Source organism: Palaemon carinicauda, chromosome 28 (genome assembly GCF_036898095.1).
Source record: "Palaemon carinicauda isolate YSFRI2023 chromosome 28, ASM3689809v2, whole genome shotgun sequence".
Classification (NCBI taxonomy): domain Eukaryota; kingdom Metazoa; phylum Arthropoda; class Malacostraca; order Decapoda; family Palaemonidae; genus Palaemon; species Palaemon carinicauda.
In genome coordinates, this window is record NC_090752.1 from 80,222,138 (window position 1) to 80,227,137 (window position 5,000).

The following is a 5,000-nucleotide window of genomic DNA, read 5'->3' on the forward strand; positions in this document are numbered from 1 at the left end:
AGGAAATAGTCTTTTACTGAAAAAGAATTGGGATATTTATCCATTCTGCGTTGCTACAATTTACTTCAAAAGTAGTACAGTACTACCGATGCATCTTAAGCTAATGACATACAATAATTTCCAATCATTTAACCTTAAAATTTTACGTTCTACGTATATGTGGGTGTGCCTCTATAGCAAATAGTGGTGTATAGGTCTTTTTATTAAAAGAAAGTTCTCTCTCTCTCTCTCTCTCTCTCTCTCTCTCTCTCTCCTCTCTCTCTCTCTCTCTGAGATTCCTAGAAATAGGTGGTAATGAAACTTCAAATAACTCTCTCTCTCTCTCTCTCTCTCTCTCTCTCTCTCTCTCTCTCTCTCTCTCTCTCTCTCTGAGATTCTTAGAAGTAGGTGGTAATAAAACTTCAAATAACTCTCTCTCTCTCTCTCTCTCTCTCTCTCTCTCTCTCTCTCTCTCTCTCTCTCTCTCTCTCTCTCTCCTCTGAGATTCTTAGAAGTAGGTGGTAATAAAACTTCAAATAACTCTCTCTCTCTCTCTCCTCTCTCTCTCTCTCTCTCTCTCTCTCTCTCTCTCTCTCTCTCTCTCTCTCTCTCTCTCTCTCTCTGAGATTCCTAGAATTAGGTGGTAATAAAACTTCAAATAACTCTCTCTCTCTCTCTCTCTCTCTCTCTCTCTCTCTCTCTCTCTCTCTCTCTCTCTCTCTCTGAGATTCTTAGAAGTAGGTGGTAATAAAACTTCAAATAACTCTCTCTCTCCTCTCTCTCTCTCTCTCATCTCTCTCCTCTCTCTCTCTCTCTCTCTCTCTCTCTCTCTCTCTCTGAGATTCCTAGAAGTAGGTGGTAATAAAACTTCAAATAACTTTCTCTCTCTCTCTCTCTCTCTCTCTCTCTCTCTCTCTCTCTCTCTCTCTCTCTGAGATTCTTAGAAGTAGGTGATAATAAAACTTCAAATAACTCTCTCTCTCTCTCTCTCTCTCTCTCTCTCTCTCTCTCTCTCTCTCTCTCTCTCTCTCTCTCTCTCTCTGAAATTCCTTGAAGTAGGTGGTAAGAAAACTTCAAATAACTTTTTCTCTCTCTCTCTCTCTCTCTCTCTCTCTCTCTCTCTCTCCTCTCTCTCTCTCTCTCTCTCTCTCTCTCTGAGATTCCTAGAAGTAGGTGGTAATAAAACTTCAGATAACTCTCTCTCTCTCTCTCTCTCTCTCTCTCTCTCTCTCTCTCTCTCTCTCTCTCTCTCTCTCGTAAAACTACGGGAAGTTAATACGGTATCTAACCTTCTATAAACTTCCTTTTAACAGTAACAGATTGGCTGTCAGACTGTCACATAACTTGATAGTTCAGTATCTAGTTATTTATGCAGTTCCATAAACTCATCGCCCCTCACTTCAAATCGCTAATATTCGTTTAAAGAATTTTTTCCATATGACGAAAAGTAAGAGAATTCTGTTTGTCCGTTGATGAAGCGTGCAAAATCATTCCGTTTCATTTGGAGCTAAAATGTCTTTGATATGTCAGGAAGCTCATTATTAATGACGTTAGTCTCACTTTAAAGGAGAGAGAGAGAGAGAGAGAGAGGAGGAGGAGAGAGAGAGAAGAGAGAGAGAGAGAGAGAGAGAGAGAGAGAGAGAGAGAGAGAGTGAGAGAGAGATTTTAGTCACCTATATTATTATAATTTTTTCTTATCTTTTATTATGAAATACACATTTACAATCTTACAGTTTATAACATATACATCATAGTATATTTACATAAATGAATTTTTATTTTACATAAAGTGTATTCACAATTGAAATTTTAACTATTTATCTAAATGTGTTTTTAAATCATAAATATATTTAGTCGTGAATACTTTTTTTTAATAGAAGTTTTAAATCCTATTTGATTTAATGTATTTGTCATTCTGCTTTTAATATATTTAAGTAATTGCTGGTCAGTACTTGAAAATCCCAAGTGTCTTCCCATCCATATAAATCCTTGCAATAAAATCTGCTATTATAAACATTGCTGTATTTTCATCCTTCTTTGAATCTGCTTCAAAATCTAGCTTTAAAATCCTTAACCTATTAATAGTCTTCAATTTACGGCATTTATTGAGCAATTCCAAAAATCAAAACAATAAATTCTTTACTAAGGGACAGACATATACCACATGCATATTAGGGCCCACAATAGCAGTCTTTTACATCTTTTATTTTCATTCATTTGCACTCAATACTTCATGTACGTACTTAAATAGAATTTCCCTACTTTTATTCTCTATATACATATTATTTACATGCCTCCAAATTAATTTCCATTTGAATAAAGGGTACAGTTTTTTCAATATTAGGAACGTATTTTTCATTAAAAGCTCATGTACATCTTTTGTTTTGATTTCCGAACAGTAACAACATTAAAATAGATATTTCCTATATAAACTATAAAAACTTTAACGAAAAAAGATGAAGAGAAATAAGATAGAATAGTGTGCCCGAGTGTACCCTCAAGCAAGAAAACTCTAACCCAAGATAGCATGAAGTTTCCTCGATTACTTCAAGTACTTTCATTTCGCAAGTTTGCGGGCAAGAAAAAAAAGAGAAAAAAAAAACAACGCAATTTGGCGTTTTTATGAGGAAGATTACTTCTTGGGGAACAGAGTCGACGAATGACTCTGCGGGTTATATCACGTGTAAATAACTTCTTGATTAATGACCGATTAGTTAAAGGGAATTTCCATTCATCAGGCTAAGGGGAAGCGAAGAGGGTGAAATCTCGCTTCCGGTGATGAATGGTAATGAATTGAGGCTTCATTTCAAAAGCGCCAACACCAATGGATCGGGCAGCATAAATTCCCTTTGTCAAGGGGTTGTGGTGGCCTATTGGAAACGTCCCTGACTGGCGATCGCCGGAATGAGGTACGAGTCTTGCTCAAGCTCGATAGTTTCTTGTAGTTTCTGCAATCTCACCAAATGTCTACCTGCTGAGTCTTCAGCAACCATTGCCTGGCCCTCCTAGTCCTAGCTTCGGTGGAAATGGGCTTGGGTGCTGATCATATGTATATTTAGTCAGTATCTAGAGTATTGTCCTGCTATCTAGGACATTGTCGCTGTTCCTTGCCTCTGTAATGCATGAGCGGCGTTTAAACCTTTAAGTCTATGTAGCTCAAGGCAGTAGTAAACTACAGGAAGTGAAAGGCCTGTGTCTAAATGGAATTGTGGATATAAAGAAGGGAAAACAAATACATGAATAGAATTCCAGAATTGGAATGTAGAAAGAGAGTCACAGATTTGGTTGTAAATCGCTAATTCTTAGATTCCATATCATCTTCCACAGGAGGGTGTAAAGTCCAAACATTTATATATAGTATGAAAGGCTTCATTTGATGATTGAAAACTTGGGGGAAACTACTAATCGATAAATAAATTTGGAAACCAAATATTCAAGTGCCATTTTTACCTTATTATTTCATAGATAACGCTCCTGTACTCGTGCTACGCACATCCAAACTTTACTCTTACTCCAAAACTGATGGTTTTACATAAAATTTTCAAACTGTAATATTTTTCCTCATTACCTCATTAAACTCTTAAAAATAAATCGAGAACGTATTTTACAGATACTCCAAAAACCAAAATAAATTCTGCATCTACCTAAAAGTAATGAGACTACGCTTTATTAGTTTAGCATCTTTCATTTTGCCTTTAGTCGTTTATTATAGAGTTACTTCATCTTCGGATTAACATATAATTAGTCATTCTTGAGTCTATTTAGTTTTGCTTGAAAATATAGGATTTCCACACTTGATAGGCAAAACTTTCAGTCTGTTGGTATTGTTTCTCATAATGAGCGCACATTTATACTAAATACCCAAAATTTAAGATGCTTGTATATTCTATACTGTAGTACCCGAGCCGTCAAAAGTGACGTCTGATTATTTTGATGGATATTCACACACACACACACAACACACACACATACACACAGATTGAACCCATCTCACCCCCCTCCTCCTTAGAGAATGACTCCTCTCCCCCTGATCGTAACAGGAAAGATATATATATATATAATATATATATATATATATATATATATATATATATAATATATAATATAATATATATATATATATATATATATATAAATATATACATATATATATGTATATATATATATATATATATATATATATATATATATATATATATATATATATATAAATATATATACATATATATATATGTATATATATATATATATATATATATATATATATATATATATATATATATATATATATATATATATTCAGACACTTGCTTATTATTACGGAGTGGAGATAAACCAACATTCAAATAATACATCAAAATTCATTTAAGCAAGTGACCGCGCGACAATGCCCTATACGGAAAGGTCTAATTGCCAGTAAATCTTACCTTCTATACATCATTCTGATGCATACACTATATCCCCATGCATAAACACATATACATTAACTTTTTCTACTGAATGACAAATCGTCTAAATTTCTCATTTTCTAAACGACCTAAAACTCCTGTAACTTAAGCATACAAACATATAGGATCACTATATTCCTGTATGATCCCTGTACATCTCGTATGCACTGCTGCAAAAGAAGTGCTTCGTAATGAGAGTTCATTCTACGGCCCAATTAATTGCGGCCGGAGGCGGCTGCTCCGGGGCCAGAACAAAACCAATTGAGCGCTCTTCATTCGCCGACAAGAGGTGACGAGACACAAGAGGGTTTACGAAAAGAGAAGTAACTTTAAACCATATTAAACCATATAGGAGAGAGAGAGAGAGAGAGAGAGAGAGAGAGAGAGAGAGAGAGAGAGAGAGAGAGAGAGAGAGAGAGTAACTTTTTTTAATGGTTTTACTACCTTGGGATGAGGTTTACTTCATCGAGGCCCTTCCGTTTTGATTACAATATATATATATATATATATATATATATATATATATATATATATATATATATATATATATATATATATATATATACATATATA